The 19,649-nt window shown below is 30.8% G+C and overlaps 1 protein-coding gene across 1 annotated transcript in view; it reads right to left on the bottom strand.

The window, feature by feature from the left end:
- The window catches only part of LOC130675428 (neuroligin-4, X-linked-like), a 263,594-nt gene that overhangs the window by 134,131 nt on the left and 109,814 nt on the right, over positions 1 to 19,649 (bottom strand). The window lies entirely within an intron of this gene.

Genomic DNA, 19,649 nt, shown 5'->3' with positions numbered 1-19,649 from the left:
AAAGCTGTAGATGACAGAGCTTGATGCAAATGCCCTTGGGCTGATTGAGCTGTTTTTCTTTTTTTTTTTTCATAATAATCAATCGAGTTAAACACATCGAAAATGTTATATTTATATTCTCGTTTTATAAAAAATAACTTACAAAAATTTAGATCGCAGTTATGTCGATTTTAGATTAACCGTTAAGCATGCCACGAAATTTGAGGTAGGGGAAGGGGGAGGGCAAAATGGGCCCCTTAAGAAAAAAGGGCTCATATCAGTTGTTCTCACTTGTTTTACTTCTTTCTAGCCCCTTGCCATGTTTTTGGTCTTAAGGTAGTTGGGTCGTGCAAGCAAAAATTCAAGAAATCTTCCAAACTTTGGATATAAGTATTTAAATTTATAAAACGCATGCTGTTAAAATTTAGGAACGATTCACCACGTCTAAAAAAAGATATTTGAAATTAAATTTTATGTTTTTTGTACATGTAGCATCCCGGGAAAAAATGATCAGGCCTGACCATGCCTGTTCATGTATGATCAGGCCTGAAATTAGACCTGATCATGCCTGTTCATGTATGATCAGGCCTGACATTAGACATGATCAGGCCTGATCATACCGGTCCATGCCTGTTCATTTCTGAGGCGTTAAATACACTCAGGCCTGTTCATGGCTATTCATGTCTGTTCATGCCTGACCATATCTGTTCATGTCTGAAGCGTTATATGCGTTCAGGCCTGATCATACCTGTCCATGCCTGTCCATGTCTGTTCATGCATGTTCATGTCTGTTCATGTCTGAAGTGTTAAATATGCTCAGGCCTGATCATACATGTTCATGCCTGTTCATGTCTAAAGCTTTAAATACGTTCAGGCCTAATCATGTCTGTTCATGCATGTTCAGGCCTGACCATGTCTGTTCATGTCTGAAGCGTTATATGCGTTCAGGCCTGATCATACCTGTCCATGCCTGATCATGTCTGTTCATGGCTGTTCATGGTTGTTCATGTCTGAAGCGTTAACTACGCTCAGGACTGATCATACCTGCCCATGCCTGGTCATGTCTGTTCATGTCTGAAGCGTTGAATAAGCTCAGGCCTGATCAGGCCTGTTCATAACTGGTTATGTCTGTTCATGTCTGTTCATAGATATAAAATTTTTTTGACCAAGAATCTATCACGTATAACCCGGGAAAAAAGGATCAGACCTGATCAGACATGAACAGGCATGAGTCTTAAGACTTTCAGTACTTGAAGTTCGTACGAGACCTACTTTTCAACTCAATCTCTCAGGTCAACAGGTAACGAGGCGAACTTTCAAGCGCAAGGTCCACGGTTCGAATCCTAGACACTCCCATATTTTTTATTTTTTTTTCATTATGATAGAAATAATTATATATAATTGTATATAGTTATGCATAATTATATATAATTATATAGGACCATTTTTTACATATTATCGTTTTACCAGAATGGGCATGAACAGACCTGATCAGACCTGAACATGCCTGATCAGGCCTGGTCAGGCATGGCCATTTTTCATGTCTGATCAGGCCTGAAGACTCATGCCTGCTCATGTCTGATCAGGCCTGAACATTTTTTCCCGAGATAGGAGAAGCGTGGGAAAATGACAAACTTTTTAGTTTTTTCCTTGACGGAATTTCACCGTTTTAACGAAAAACTAATATAATGAAGAAAAATATATTTAGAACATTTGAGAAAAAAATTAGAATTATTTACCACGTAGTTTGTATAAAAAATTGAAATAAATTACACATTTCGAGGATTAGTTTTAGTGGAGGGGATCGGAGAAACAGTGGCGAGTAAATGAAGCGGCGACGTTGCAAGGGGTAGAAAGCGCAAAAATACAAAACGGCTAAATTCATATAGTAAAATATCAGGAATAATATTAGTGGATAAATAGTTATATATGTTGCAATAATAGTTATCAAAAAAATGCAACAATTTATTTACAACAAAAAAAATGAATAAATAAATTAATGACCAAATTAATTAATTTAGGGTACATTTCGAAATGCGCTACGAGTAGCTGCGGCTTCTAAATTTTGAAAATTTAATTAATTAAATAATTTAATTATAGTTAATTAGAACTTTAATTACTTGAATCATATTTAAAATTATAAATTTTCATCAGATAATAAATTTTAATTTTTCATTGCGTAATAAAAGTAAGAAGTCAAAATAATCATAAAAGAAATATTTTTCCCTTATAACGTACTCGGTCTCCCATCCTTTTTTTTTATTTGAATAACCACCAAAATAATTTAATCGAATGTTTACGTTTAGATCATGTGTATAAACTATAAGTGAGTCTCGGCTGTACAAGGCGAGTAAGAGAATAAATATGCGACGTTGCCAGATTTTCAAACAGACTAATTTATCATAGTTTGAGCGTATTTGTGTAGGGAATACAGTAGTATTAGGAGTACAATCTTATCAAAAAATATGGACTATAACGTTAGCTCCGCAGGTACGCGATACATGGGTAGTGATCCAAAACTTTTTGACTGAACTGTACGGAAAGAACTACCTTAATATGTCGAGTCTGTTGAAAATTAAAAATCTTTAAATTTGAGGCAAAGTGGGCCCCTTCATAAAAAGTTTTAACACATGATTTTTTTTTCCGCTTATACATATTCGAGTCTTTTGCCATGTATTCGTAATCAATATGCTCCAACAATAAAAAATTAAAATTTGGGACAAAATGGGTCCTCTAAAAAATCTACCAAAATTCGACTATTATTTTATTTCATCTTAATAGTATGTTACTACACATCAAGGGAGGAAAATAGGACATTTCAAACCGAGTGTATAGTTACCTACCCGAGTCGAAGGCAAGGGTCGTAAACACTCGGATTGGGATTTCTTACTTTCCTCCGTGGTGTGTATACGATTTTTCACCAGATCTGCACCTGCAACTTTAAAATTTTGCATCTGTTTTGTAGGAAGGATGGCGCATGCACTAATTTTTATCATTTGTTCTCTCGTAAAAGAAAAGAACGACTTTCTTATATTTAAACAGGGCAAGAATTTAAACTTTTGGTGTAGGTATGGTAAAAACGCTAATTAATAAATTTCTCTAAAATATTGATTAAGGCTCACTTAACCTTTTTTTTTGAAGTTATCGATTTGCCGATGATTTTCCGTAAAGATCTCGACTTTTTCGACTTCACTTTTTGTCGACTTTTAAAGCTTTTTTGATCTTAGTTTGAATTTATTCCTTTTCACTTCGAGCACGACAGTCACCTTACTTCTGACCTGCTGAACCAACTCGAAAAGAGTAAAATGAAAAGCAGAAAATTTAAAAATTATTAACTTAGTAATTTAAAAAATGTCTTGTTAAGAAGTAAATATTTCCTGTAGACGTTGGTTGTTTCTCATTAAAGTTGAAAGTCTATTTATTCTTTAATTTAAATTCAGTTGTATTTTTAACAAATGTCATTTCTTCGTTGAAGTCAATATAGGAGAGTAGAATTAAAGTTGAGTAGAGGACAATAGATTTGAGTGAAATGGTCATACTTTTATTTGAATAAATAAGCCATTGTATTGTGTATTGGCTATACCTTACATCGATTTACTTATTGACATTATTTATTCTTGCATTTTATTCAGCTTGTTAAACTATTTTGCACTAAAAAAAATTGTATTATAAATTAGTTTACAAAATAGATACCAAAGTATACACGGAAAGAAAATTATGGCAGCGGTTCCCATAATTTTGTGAAATTTTTTCCTATACCATCATAGGAATTACGACCATAAATTATGGGAGCGGTTCCTATAATTATAGGAATGTTTCCCATAATTATAGGAATAGTTCCTATAATACCCATAATACTATAGGAATGATTCCTATAATTATAGGAATGGTTCCTATAATTTATAGGAATACTTTCTATAATATTATGGGAATCATTCCTATAATATTATGGGAATGGTTCCTATAATAGTATGGGAACTATTCCCATAAAATTATGGGAATGATTCCCATAATGCAATTGGAATGGTTCCTTTACCATTATGGGAATCATTCCCATAATATTATGGGAATAGTTCCCATACTATTATAGGAACCATTCCTATAATATTATGGGAATGGTTCCCATATTATCATGAAAAAATTATTTTAAAGAAGTGTGGTAATCACTTCTACAATACACAAAAATATTATTAAACATAAAAACAAAAATTCAAACATTGAAAAAAAAAATCGTATTTGGCAAAAAAACATTAAAATTTTTAAGAAGAATTTTTTGTCAGCACAAAACATTCAAGAAAATTCAAATTTTGGGAAATTTCTACACTATTGTGCAAAAAAAAATTTCATGATATTATAGGGATGGTTCCCATAACATTATGGGAATAGTTCTCATAATATTATAGGAATAGTTCCTATACCAATATGGGAACCATTCCCATAATAGTATGGGAATGGTTCCCATAATGATATGGGAATGGTTCCCATAATGATATGGGAATGGTTCCCATAATATATGGGAACCATCCCTATAGTAGTATAGGTACTATACTGGTTCTATACTATACTATACTGGTACTATACTATACTATACTGGTACTAAACTATACTATACTGGTACTATACTATATACTACTATTCCCATACCATTATGGGAACCATTCCCATAATGCATAGCAAAACTTCCCATAATTTTCTTTCCGTGTAGAGGATTTAATTTAAATCTGAATTCACTCTGTGACTCGGAGTTCCGGAGTTTTAGAAAAAATCACTTCGTCTACGGAGTAAATAGGGAGTTTTTTTTCAGTTGCTTATAATTTTTTTATGTTATTTCGGGTCACAGAAAAAAAAAGTTCTCGACTGGAAGTAAATATTATTGATTTAATCAAATTTTTTCAGAAGCATCGATTTTCTTGGAGAAAGTAGAAATCTTCTCTGACCAAGACAAATTCTCTTTGCTCAAGAAAATCTTGACTTGGTTCCCGAAAACGTTTGTCATCTAAAATATTTTCTTGACTCGATATCTTTTTTTTCTGTGTAGTATAAATGTCAAAATATAGAAGACCTAAACCCATTCGAAATTAGTAACTTTTCTCGATAATTTATATTTTCCAAAACTCTCCTTCGGAATGAAATTAAATTCGAAGAGAGGGAATTGAAAAAATAAAAAATCATTCACTCTGCCTTCACTCCACGTTCACCCTTCAAATTTTTCAGGTTTAAATAAACGAATTTTTAGGCTCGGAACTGTTCTAAGTTTAAATAATGCATACAATCAGTTTCAGAACGTTCGATAGTTACCTGGGGTCCATATAACCCCTATGTAGGGAATGTGCATTTTGTCAGAGATGTGAGTGACTCGGGTTAGAATAGATTGGTTTTATGTCATTTAACTGCTTGACATAAATTAAAAATACGATTTTATGTGGAGGAAACAGTCAGAAATGACTAATTGTTTTTATGCGTCAATAAAGCACCCTAAGCGTGTTAGGTTTAAATGTTAACAATTAAATTACTTTATTTCAAAGGTTGTGTCTCAATGTAGATTGCATTGTAAAAAAAATTTAACACTTGATAAAGGATTGCAATCAATCGTCAATTGATTTAAAAAATTTAATTAATGTATAATCGGATTTTTCGTTCCTTCAGGGTGTTGTCAATTATTTAAGTTATTTCGACGTACTTCAAAGCCAATATAGAAAGCTTTGATAACAATAAATTGAACCACTATTGTTATCCTGGAGCAATAAAATAAAAAGTAAAACTGTGGAAAGCCAATTTGATTTTTATTGAATGATGCATAGATGCATTGTCACGCTTAATTCGGTGAGCAGTTTAATTAAGCATTCCGATTGACTAGACTTATATTAAATCATACGTTCAATTTGTAAGGAATTCCATTAAGACTTCAATGTTATTATGATATCGTCATGTATATTTATACCAACAATATAATTTCATGAGTTTTAATTGATTGTAAATTTAATTTTCATTAAATAATAAAAGCTTTTTACATCAATTTATTTTAATAATTAAATTTTTCGTTAATTATCGGTGTACACACGGAGAAAAAAAAAGAAAACTTAACTTAAAAATATGAGTTAATATTACTAAATTCCTATTGTAAACTTAAAACGCTATTAAAATTGTGTAATTTTTTATTATCTGGGGATTGGATTTTTAAATAAATTTAGTAATTTTTGTCATTTAAGTATATAAAAAAAAAAAAACTGCGTTAGCAAACTCGACTACATATTTAGTAAATTTAATTATGTTAAAATAGAAATAAATTAAATTACGATTTTTATTATTATGACTATTGTTATTATTTCGGTTATTACTATTATTTACGTCATCTGTATTGATGTTGTCGTAAATTTTTACTTTTAAAAAATCATTTGTTTTGACCGAGATTCGAACCCTGATCTCCCGCACGCGAGTCCTTCCCTAAGTCCGTCGGTCCAATGTCTCCTTTGAACGAAGGTATGTGAACTTGTAATACATATTCGCATACGCAATTTCCACCAGTTGTTAATTTTATTAATCTGCTTTAGAAAAATTACAAATTGTTTAGTAGTTTTTAGATGCTGTATGATACTTAATACTATGCGTCATTAATCTGGTTACAGAAATTACTATACCGATAGTAACTTTTAGTATATTGCAGAGTATTCATTGCATGTTTTTAGTTAATATTTATATACTAACAGATTAAAAATCGTTAAAACGTACAATGAAATTTATTATTCCACATTTAGTAATAATTTAATACGCCTTGGTGGATCCGAGTTATGGTCAATTACGGTAATTACCGCAATTTCCGGTATTGGGGAATTACGGCAATTTACGGTAAATACCATAATTTATGGTATTCGTAAGAATCGCGGTAATTTAGGTAAAATACGGTGTTGTACAGTAAAATACGGTATTCCACGGTAAATTACGATATTAAACGGTAGGCGTACGTTTTTTTACGGTGATAGTTTGGTATTATTACCGTAAATTTGCAGTAAAAGAGCGGTAATTTACCGTGAATTGCGATAAGCCTGTGGTATTTTACCATAAAGTGAACTATTGTATTGTGAAAAGTCTAAAAATATAAAATCATACGGTGCTTACGGTAAAAATACCACAAATTACGGTAAGTTGCCGTATTTTTACCGCAATTCGCCGTAAAATGTCGTAAATTACCGTGTATTGCTGCAAATTGTGGTAAATTTTCTGTAGGAAAACCGTATTTTATGGTAAATTACGGCAAAATACGGTAAATTACCGTAATTCGGATCCGCCACGGCACTCTTAATAAAAATTGCCGTTTCATTAATAAAGAATACGAATGAATTAGTAATTAGAGAAATAATATAGTAACCTTTCAGATAAATACGTAGTATGAATTACTATTTTGTGATTTTCACTATACATTTAGTAGTAAATAATAAAAGTAATGCATTTATTGATTTGCATTAGTATTTCTCACTAAAATATATTGAACACTAAAATATTTCCGAGACTCGTTTTTTCCGTATGTGTACAGTATTGATATGAATTGAAATTTTTATGAGATGATTTAATACTTTGTCGTTCCCAATTTTCACTGCTATGCTACTGTTTTAATTAAATTTAAAATTATTACAAGCTCATAAATATATATATGTATTGATTATTTATTTTAAGAATTAATAAAAATTTATTTTTATTCAGTGTCAAAAAAAAAATGAAACTATGAAAGTTTTAATACTGCGACCTCAATAAAAGATTGTTATAAATAACTCTCATAAATTATTACCTGGGACGTAGATCATAAAAGAGTAACATTTTTAAAAATAGGGAAAAGAAACAGCAAGTAAGATAGAGAGAATTTGATATCCGTTAAACCAACGATTTTTGGATCATTTTTTATTCAAACTCGGAAAAGCGGTTGCTACATAAACCTCGTCTGCTCTTCCGCCCTCAGTTCATTCTCACCATCCCTGCTCATACTCACCCTCACAACTCATACATAATACTGCTATATATAAATATATGTGATATTATATGCCGCATACTCAAGCTACCTGTAAAACGGTGTAAGAGTTATACTGGTGCGAGTAGAATAATACGTTGGTGCAATTCAATCCGTGAAGCTTTGAGTTATCTTTCTACAACGGTGCTCGAAGAGACTTAGACTGTCTATGCCACGCCTTAACCTACAGGTACATTTTCCATCTTTTATGCCAAACTACTACGTTCATTCTTTCTTTCCTATCTTTTCTTATATTTTATTTTATTTTTTTCACGACTAAGTTCGCTTTGGAACTTGTCGTTCGCAGGATTACGAATGTTCTTTAAGAACTAAAAGAACTTTGATGATGATATATCTAAATCAAAGTGTGTACTTTACTTATGAATATATACATATATATATACACATATATATATTTTTTTCTTCATTTCCTTTATATATTTCGTTGAGAGGCTTCTTCAGCAAGATTGTAAGAATATGATTAACTTTCTCAAGTGTGAATATACGTCGCGAAAAAAAGAATCTACTACATTTTTTTTTATTACAAAAAGCAACTCAAAAAAAAAATTTTTATTTCATTAAAAATAATTGCAACATGGATCATTAAAAAAAATATTTTCTACTTTAAAATTTTTTTTATTTTGAAATTAAATGCTTTGTTTTGTTTTAATTAAAAAAAAAAAAAAAAAAAAAAAAATATGAAATAAAATCTGAAAAGAATGAATTTCATTTTAAAATTAAATTTATAAATTGTTTTTCCCGAGTTATTTGACTTTCAAGCGACAGCGTAGTGTTGATTAAAATGACCGCAGGACTCTATTTAATTTTTCATCTAAAAAAAGATTATTTTTTTTTATACCATAAATAGAAGGTTTTTAATTAAAAACTAATTGTTTATAACTTGTTTGCGTTAATCCGAGTATGAGTATATTTATGAATATATTTTTATAGGAATAAAAATTATTTAAATATGTACATTTACTTATTTTTGAGATAATTCTGCAAGATCAAGTTTTTACGTTCCAATTTACGCTGCGTAAATTATATGCGTTGAATTAAATACGGTCTATAAAATATAAAATTTATTATATGAAAACTATATATAACTTTTTGAAGTGCTATAAAAAATATTTATGTTATTAAATAATAAATTTATTATTTGAGAGCTCAATAATGGTGATTTGTTTAATATTCATTTATTTTTACACCCTGTCGATGTTAATAATTCAGAGTTAAAGTTAATACGGCTTAATAATAATCCAAATTTAGCATTCCCTTTTTCACTTGGCAATCAAACCATCCGTAACAAGAGATTTATTTTAGTTTTAACAAAAAAGAAAAAAGAAAAAAAAATCGCTTTTTTTTTTAATCATTTAATAACGTAAATCCGTAATTTTGAAAATTCAATTCTGGGGGGGGGGGGAATTATTCGTTATTCGTTATTCGAACTCGCTTGAATATTGATATTAGATTCAAATTAATATTCAATAGTGTTAAAATTATTTTCAATTTTTAAAAGTAAAGTTTTTTTTTTTTTTATAAATTTCATGTTTAGTTTTTCCAACGTGTTCCTAATTATTCTCCCATTGGGTAAGACCAACAGCAAGTTATTAATTTTGACGTTGGGTCATCCCAACAAGTTCCCAAAAATATCCCAATCGAGCAAACCCATTATCGAATCATTAATTTTAGCATTGGGTTCTTCCTACAGGTTCCCAATTATTTCCCAATCGGGTAAGCCTAACAGCAAGTAATTAATTTTGACGTTGGGTCGTCCCATCAAGTTCACAAAAATATCCCAATTGAGCAAACCCATTATCGAATCATTAATTTTAGCATTGGGTTTTCCCAACATGTTCCCAATCGGGTAAGCCCAATCGCAATTTTTCATCTTAATGTTGGGCTTACCCAATGGGGTCCCAATGTATGCTTGGGGATAATTTCTAGTCGGAAAACTGTAATAAAAGTCTCACTGATCACTGGACTGCAACGTGTGTTAGTAATTAGCGAAATGGCGTCGTTATTTTATTAACATTCGGTGTCCTTCGCAATAAACTGCAAGCGGAAAGAAAATAGAGACGGTAAAGTAGGGTCTCCTGAAATCAGCACCTTTGCGGACGCCACACGGTAAGAAATGCATGGCGTTCAATACCATACTCGTATGGTCTCAAGACAGATACTAAAATAGTATGTTAAATATTCCAAGACAGTATTGTAACGAGTCCCAGAAGTACAGCGTTATTTACTACACTGTATAGTACTGGAGCTATTGTATTGCTCACACGTATGCATAGCAGGCACGGCGAAACAGCATGGCCCTGAGACTCATACTACAATGCCGAGGGCACAATGCTACTAGTTTTTCCCGCTATAATTTCTGGCGTGTCAATCAACGTATACTATCGTATTACCACCAAAACTATATAGATGTCGTTAGACTAGGTTTATCGGCCAGAAGCAATGTGGATACGGCAATGCAGTATGGGCCTGACGGCCATACTGACATTGCAGCCACCGCGACAACTATTGCCAATAGTACTATTCTCTCAAAGGTTGAATCATCTATGCATACAATTTTATAACCTATAAAAAACTTCGATACCACACAGTATAGCGTTGACGCCCATACTGGCATAGTGATATCCGCAAAATATTTCTTACCGTGCACTCAGTGCTCGAAAATCGAACTTTCTTTGCAATTATGATAAAAAATTTAATGCTCGGGATTTAAATCAAGAAAATTAATTAAAATAAAAAAATTACCGAATAATTCGAAAACTTGAAAATACTTTGTAATTTACGAATAATTATAAATATTCGAAAATTCAATTCGAACCCTTTTCACACAACACCTAAAAAATTGTAGTTTCATGTAAATTGTACATAAATAATAGTTATATGGTAATGTACAGTGAGGTATGTAAGTAAATGTTTAACACTTAAGTATAATTGTATCACATTTTAACAAGGTATCAAGATAAACCTCACGCACACGGAAATACTGAGTTGGGCTGAGTGCATTGTCTAACTAATCCTATTATTGTGCTCGAGTTGACCAATTAGTATATCTGCAGCGGCAATAATACTAAATTTCGTCTGTTTGGGAAGATCTTTTAAACGTGATAAGCTCTATTTTGTTATACCATATATTGACATATTTTACTACTAAGATAAATCCGATTGATAATAATATACTCGATCGAATTGGTATATCTGTTGCACATTCTTTATTTTTATGTTTAGATAGTCAGGGACAAATACCTATGCATGTATGTATGTAGATGTGTATGTGTGTGTGTGTATACACAGAAGCTGTATCTCGATGCCAGTTACAGCTCCTCCTCTTTCGAGTTTATTCAGGCTGATCGATAGTCTCTGATGCACTTAATCGAATTTATATCTATCTACCTACTCTTGTTTCAGTAAATTCGTTGGGCGTTTAATGAAGTAGTAATTTTATAAATTCATCAGAATTTTTGCAATTTCATCATCTTGCTTGAATTTTTAACTCTTTGATTAAAATTTTCAAATATTTGTATATTTTTTTATTACTACTTTTTTTTTTTTTGTAAGATCTCGAATATGAAAGTTACTGCCGTCATCTACGTTCGTTCAATATATTGTGAAGTATTGTTTTCCAACGACTATTGTGAACTGCTGCTGCTCTGTATTATATATATGTATACCTAGTCACTATGTATTATTCTCTAGCATTCGTCTATACTTTTCTTTACTTCAATTTTTTCTGTCTTTTCTCTCCATTTCAAAGTTACAGAATCCATGCAATGGTATCAAAGAATATATATATATATATTTAATTCAAAATCTGAAACTGTATCATCACAAGATCTTGTCTCGTTCTGATTGGATTTTATTGAAGTAGAGTAACAATACGGTTATGACTTTTTTGTTGATTAGTGATCCACTGCAAAAATTCTTGTGTAAAAATGGCCCCCGATAGTTTGACGTGGCTGTGTTGTGTAAAATAACAGTGTAAAAAATCTTCGGTGTAATTATCCATCCGTGTAATTTAAACGTGGTGTAATCTACACGGTGAGAAATGCATGACGTTCAACACCATGCTGGTATGGTCTCAAGACAGATACTAAAATAGTATGTGCAATATTCCAAGATAGTGTTGTAACGAGTCCCAGAAGTATGGCGTTATTTACTATACTGTATAGTACTGGAGCTATTGTATTGCTCACACGTATGCATAGCAGGCACGGCGAAACAGCATGGCCTGAGACCCATACTACACTGCCGAGGGCACAATGCTACTAGTTTTTCCCGCCATAATTTCTGGCGTGTCAATCAATGTATACTATCGTATTACCACCAAAACTATATAGATGTCGTTAGACTAGGTTTATCGGCCAGAAGCATTGTGGATACGGCAACGCAGTATGGGCTCGACGGCCATACTGACATTGCGGCAATGGTTGAATCATCTGTGCATACAATTTTATAACCTATAAAAATCTTCGATACCATACAGTTCGAGTACATGGCGTTCGAGCCCATACTGGCATAGTGATATCCGCAAAATATTTCTGACCGTGTAAATTTTTACACCTTTCCGTGTTACTCGTTATAATTTTGATTAATGAGCAATGAATAAACAATACTGGCACTCGATATTGGGACAGGCTCGGTGATATTGGACCAGCCTGGGCCCGGGGTCATTTCCAACAAGGGTGAGGAAATATGATTCAATTAAAACTGTTAGTAATTCTATTAAATTAATAATAATCATATACAGTATAAATTTATTTGTAAGGAAGATTACAGTACATTTTAGTAAGTAACCGGGGCGAAATGAAATAGTAGTTCGAAGAAAAAAAATTTTTTTCTGGAGTAAAGCAAGTTATCTATACATTTGGAAATGATGATATTAATTGATGAATTTTTAATCGGGTCGAAATTTTTCATATTTTTGATGCGTTTGGTTTTATTTTCAGATTGAACTTAACAATCGACTTTTAGCGAAATGAAAAAAAAAAAAAAGTTGAATCGCATTATTATAAAATAATAAGGGAGAATTTTGTTACTTCTCATATTTTACACTTTTATTCAGTAGAATGTTCAAGTTAAATATTTATTTTCGTATGAATATAATTAACATATAAAAATATAAAAATAAAACTTATCCGGTTTAATTTTATAACAACATTAATAAAAAATGTTATTAACTTGTCCATAATTCAGTAGCGTTAATAATTAACTGATGGATGTTGAAATACACATATGTACTTATGACAAATTCACAAGCGCGAATATACGCGCTGGTTATGACGGGAGCTTATATCATTATTATCATTATTATTTTATTAAGTATTTAAAAATTTGTTTCAAAGGATTTAATTATGAAAAGTTTGAAATTAACTCTGTTATAAAACAATAAAAAACTATTTTTAATTAAAACTTAAAATTTTATTTTGTTAAAAATAGTAATTACTACACGGAGAGAAGAGAATGGTAATAAATACCATTCTAGATGGTAACCAGTCTTATTTTTTAAAGCATAGGAATCGATACTATGTAGCATGGGAATGACTACCATTCTTCTGGTAATATTTACCATACTACATAGTAATCATGCTACTGGTAAATATTACTTTGTAGCATAGTAATCAAAGCCATGCTAGAATGGTACTGAGTCCCGTGCTGTATAGCGTGAAAGCAGTTTAAATATTAAGCGCTGCTATATAGTATATACGTCCAATATATAAATTATGACATGACCATAATTCTAACAAATGACATTTCATTGCGATTTATTAAAAAAAAAATAAAACAACTTAAAAAAAAAACGTTACATGCAATAGTTTTTTATAAAAAAATAAAGGTATTATTGAATGTGTGGAATAATTTTCAAACAGTTAAAATTTTTTAAATCAGTTAAAAATTTATTTATTATTAATTAAATAACCTAATTTCTTAATTATAAAACCTTATTTTAATATTAACCTCACTGCCTTGAATTGGAAGCAGCTTCATCAAAATTGTAATAATTCCAATGTAGCATAGAAATGATTACCATGCTAGCATGGCTAGTGTTACCATTCAAAATCGGACAAACTACTATGTCAAATAAATAATACGGCTAAAAAACTTGCGTTACCATGCTACATGGTAATAATTACTATGCTACATTGAAGAATATACCATTCACTTCTCTCCGTGCAAATTTGAAATATCACTTTTAAATCGAATTTTTTTTCAATTATTTATTCATTAATCGATTTCTACCAATTTTAATTTTTTTAAACTGTAAAGAATCGGGAGTGAATTCGGAGTGATTTGGATTTTATTTAAATCCGCATTCACTTCGATTTGGAGTTTGAAAATTAAAATGAACTTTTTTCGGAGTAAATTTTACTCCGTGGGGATTAAAGAAATAAACTCCAGATTTAATCTGCATCCGCTCCGGATTTAATCCACGTTAATTCCCTAATTTATTAACAGTATATTTATCAGCAATAGTGTTATTTATAATTATACCGATTAAAACATTTCTTTTTATTTGATAACGGACAGAATAGAAGTAACTTTTATGTAGTCGTTAAAACAAAAAGACTAAAAAAATTAAAAGACATAAAATCTCAAGGGCGAATGTTTGAAGTTAAATGTTCAAGATACTCTTGAATTACTGTTGGAAACATTGAAAATGTGTTTCAGCGTTATAGTGAATTTACGAGACATAAAATTTATCGGGATTATATGCGTTATTATGACATAAAAATCAAATAGCTGACATTTATTGTTACTTTTTATTTTATTACATCACTTTATTACTTAAGACAACTTTATGCTCCGACTTGTATGATAATTTTTAAAATATTATATTCGCTATAGCAATATATCTACAATATTAAGTAGTTCTTTTTCTAACGTACATACTTAATTTCTTACACAGGTGCATGAATAAAAATTTTTAAAATGGTTGACCCTGTGGATCAGCTTCAAAATTTTCCGCTCTTGAGCTTGGGGAGTTAATTAGCAAAAAGTTATCGAAGGTTTACACACACACCCGAACACATACACATCGCTCTGAAAATGTCAGAGTAGATGTCTGGGACGTCAAAACGTCAACATCTGATGAAAACTCGTTTTTTAAAAATCGGGGTGAAAACAATAACATCCCGAACTTTTGGAAATTTTCAATTTTTTTAGTGGGAAGTTAAAAAAATCTAATATTACAATTTTTTAATTATATCAAGTATTTAAAAAAAGTATTTTAGAGTTTTATGACTGTAAAATTTAATATGATGGTTGATATGCACATATTTAGTGTTGTAACAACTGTATAAACATATAATGTCCGAAGTAAATTACATTATCATTATTATATTAATAACTAACAATGAAATTAAAATTTCTGTGCATTAAAATCATTATTTAATGATTGTACAACAACAACAACTACTACTACAGCCAGTAGAAATATCTAGCTTTAGTCTGACGTACAGACTAACCTATAGATTCCCACACTATCTACACATATCTGACATCTCACTCTGAGGTTTAGACTTTTGCATAATTTCTTGAATTTTCGTGGTATAAACTAAATTTTTTTTTTTTTTTACACAATCCAAAAGTTCTGACAAAACATTAGTATAAATATGTTATTGTAAAATAAATTTTTTTATCTTTCCGCTAAGAAAATAAAAAATTTTCATCAAAAGGGAAGTTATTGGTTTTGAACCGATTTTCAAATATCGAGTAGGAACAGATCTTAACCTTTTGAGGTCCTAAGAAGCTATTTTGACATCTTTTAATGATGTCCGGGTATATATGTGTATTTGTTCTTACGTAGTTGTGCCTTAGGGTGGACCAAAAAAAACGACTATTTTTTTTTAATACTATGAAAATATTTATTTATTTATTCATATATTTTTGTTGAAAATTGAAAGCTCTACAAAAGAGATATCTTCAATAAATTTACTTTTTCAAAAGTTATTTCGTCATCGAAGATGAATTTATGGTAAATTTCAATATTATTTAATTCTCCAAAGAAATTGTCAGTTTTATCACACAACGTCATAAGACCTTTTTCGTAGATCATTTTATTTCCAACAAATTATCTCTGGACAAGTTTTCGAGATTCGGCAATGCTCTTTAGTTATTTGTATTTAAGGTAGTTTTTTCCCTACAGTCCAGTCAAAAAGTTTTGGATCACTACCCATGTATCGCGTACCTGCGGAGCTAACGTTATAGTCCATATTTTTTGACTAGACTGTACTCCTAATACTCCTGTATTCCCTATACGAATTCGCTCACACTATGATAAATTAGTCTGTTTGAAAATCTAGCAACGTCGCATATTTATTCTCTTACTCGCCTTGTACAGCCGAGACTCACTTATAGTTTATACACATGATCTAAACGTAAACATTCGATTAAATTATTTTGGTGGTTATTCAAATAAAAAAAAAGGATGGGAGACCGAGTACGTTATAAGGGAAAAATATTTCTTTTATGATTATTTTTATTTCTAACTTTTACTTCGCAATGAAAAATTAAAATTTATTACCCGATGAAAATTTATAATTTTAAATATGATTCAACAAATTAAAGTTCTAATTAACTATAATTAAATTATTTAGTTAATTAAATTTTCAAAATTTAAAAGCTGCAGCTACTTGTAGCGCATTTCAAAATGTACCCTAAATTAATTAATTTGGTCACTAATTCATTTATTCATTTTTTTTGTTGTAAATAAATCGTTGCATTTTATTCCCTGGTTAAAAAAGAGAATTAAAAAGGATTGAGCCATGTAGCGGGGCCATTTAAGATAGGATTGGAAGTATTAAAAAGGATTAAAAATATTGAAAAATTAATTCTTTTTAATGCTTCTTTGTTCTCTTTTTTAATCAGGGTTGATAACTATTATTGCAACATATATAATTATTTATCCACTAATATTATTCCTGATATTTTACTATATGAATTTAGCCGTTTTGTATTTTCGCGCTTTCTACTCGTTGCAACGTTGTCGCTTCATTTACTCGCGACTATTGCTCCGATCCCCTCCACTAAAACTAATCCTCGAAATGTGTAATTTATTTCAATTTTTTATACAAACTACGTGGTAAATAATTCTAATTTTTTTTTTTAAATGTTCTATATATATTTTTCTTCATTATATTAGTTTTTCGTTAAAACGGTGAAATTCCGTCAAGGAAAAAACTAAAAAGTTAGTCATTTTCCCACGCTTCTCCCATGCTACATGTACAGAAAACATCAAATTTAATTGCAAATATCTTTTTTTAGACGTGGTGAATCGTCTCTAAATTCTAACAGCGTGGGTATTATACATTTAAATACTTATATTCAAAGTTTGGAAGATTTCTTAAATTCTCGCATGCACGACCCAACTACCTTAAATGTAAATTCTCTAAGAAAAACAATATTCTGACAAATTTTGACCAGCTCTTTGAGCTCAAAAACAGCGGGAAGTTTTGAGAGTGACTCGCAGGGTCAACCGTTTTCCAGTTTTTTTTTTTACGAAACTGTGACAGATTAAAATAAACAGAAAATTTTAACAATGTTCTGTACAAAGATTGAAAATTGAACATTTTATTTGTGCTCTTGTACACACTTATTAAGAATGTGAAGTTATAAAAAAGACTATAGAGAGATTTTGAGGAGCATTTAATACTTGAAAATAATACGCTGGAGATGAAAATTACTTATCAATTACATAGTTCAGTAACTTTACAATCTAGAATAATGCTTATAATTATAACAAAGAATACACGGTATGTACACGGATAACGAAATTTAAGGTATAAGTCCTCTCTAGAGACTCCACTTCCAATGCGATCGATAATTAAAACTTGTACTTCGAAATACTTGCTGGACCATAGACCTGAAAATCACTTGGGGTGTGTTATAAAGCACTAGAGTATATCCCAAAGTGGAATCCTGTATTCAATTTAGTTTTATTCTTAGTAACTTTTTGGAGAGGAAGGCTTCAATTATAGACCAAATAATATCATCAATTTTAATAATATTGAGCAATATTAATATACCCGAGTCAAAATTAAAAAGGTGATTTGAGCCTCCAAATCCTACACGAGGGTAAGGAGGTTCAAATGATCTTTTTAGAATATGAATACCCATACATCAAAAAGGTGATTTGAACCTAAACGTGGTAACTTTGTCCGCTTTTACCAAGTTTAGGTTCAAATCATCATTTTAAAAAAGTAAAATAAGCCTCCGGAGCCAAAATTTATAGATCGAGAAAGACTCTTATCGTATCACGTACAATTGGTAAAGAAACAGAAGAGACAAGGGGGCCACTAATTAGAAATGGCCACCATGATCGAAAAAAATTTGAAATTTAAAAATTCAAACAATAATTTCTTAGTAATAAACATTTTGTTGTAAGTTAAAAAATAATAAAATTTAAAATATTAATAATTATAGTTAAAGTTATACGACTAGGCGTTCGAATAGAATAGTACTAAGTCTCTGGAAATTCGAATTGAATAATTAGAGCCTTTGACTTTTTTTAGTATATGATTAATTAATTATTTTATGTGAACAATAAATACAAACGATGTATTGGAAAACTGAAACTGCCAAAGAATTTGAAAAAAACTGTTGAAAAATAATCTGCTGCCGCCGGGATTCGAAACCACGACCTTACGAATATGAAGCACAACTACTGCCGCACTGCTACTCGGACGCTCACGATCAGTTGGAAATATCTTTATGTATTTAGAACGCAAATATTATTATAACAATAATATCATGCTAAAGAATTGAGCTCATTCGAAGTTACATATTAAAAGTATGGTAGGCCTTGGAGGGTTAAAACATCTTTTTTAAAAAGTGATTAAGTCCTCCATGCGCTTCGTTTAGGGTCTTGAGGACTTGAATAGCATTTTAAAATATTTGGTAGGTCATGGAGGGTTAAAATACCATTTCAAAAAGGTGATTTACTCCTCCATACGCTACTTTTAGGTCATCGAGGACTTAAATAACATATTACATTCAGTGGCAAGTCCAACATTAAAATAACTGAGGCTTTGGAGGCTCAAACTACTGTTTTAATTTTGACTCGGGTAAGAATGGTTACCATCTAGATAAGAATGCTTACCATCTCCGATAGTAATAGTTAACCTAAAAGCATGATAATGATTATCACATACAGATAATAATCATTCCCTATTACATGATAATGATACTTAGCATTTTTTTTCAGCGTGTATAAGAAAAGAATAGACAATTGTGGCTTTTAAATGATCTCTAAAATATCATATTAAGAATAATATTAAAGTAAAACAAATTCCTAGACAGTTTTGAATTATGTAGCGAATGCTAAACAAAGAACTCATTGCATATAATAATAACAGTAATAATAAAACAATAAAAAACAATGAATGATTTTTAAATAAAATGTTAAATCAGATTTAATAGAATTTTATCAAACACTTGGGACAATTTTATATCATGCAAAGGTTCTGGATCGATGTAGCTCACCGGGCAGCCGTATTTCCTTGGGGATACCGAGAAATATCGAAGTATAATCGTCGAGTTGTGCCGGGCAAGTGGTAGCGTATGCACTACACCGTAAGAGAGATCTCCAAGTGAACAGCAGACCTAGTGTATTGCACGTATGTACAAATATGTATGTAGGTATGTATGTATATGACGGCAG

This window comes from Microplitis mediator, chromosome 10 (assembly GCF_029852145.1).
Source record: "Microplitis mediator isolate UGA2020A chromosome 10, iyMicMedi2.1, whole genome shotgun sequence".
Lineage (NCBI taxonomy): Eukaryota > Metazoa > Arthropoda > Insecta > Hymenoptera > Braconidae > Microplitis > Microplitis mediator.
This window is presented reverse-complemented; position numbering and strand designations above follow the sequence as displayed.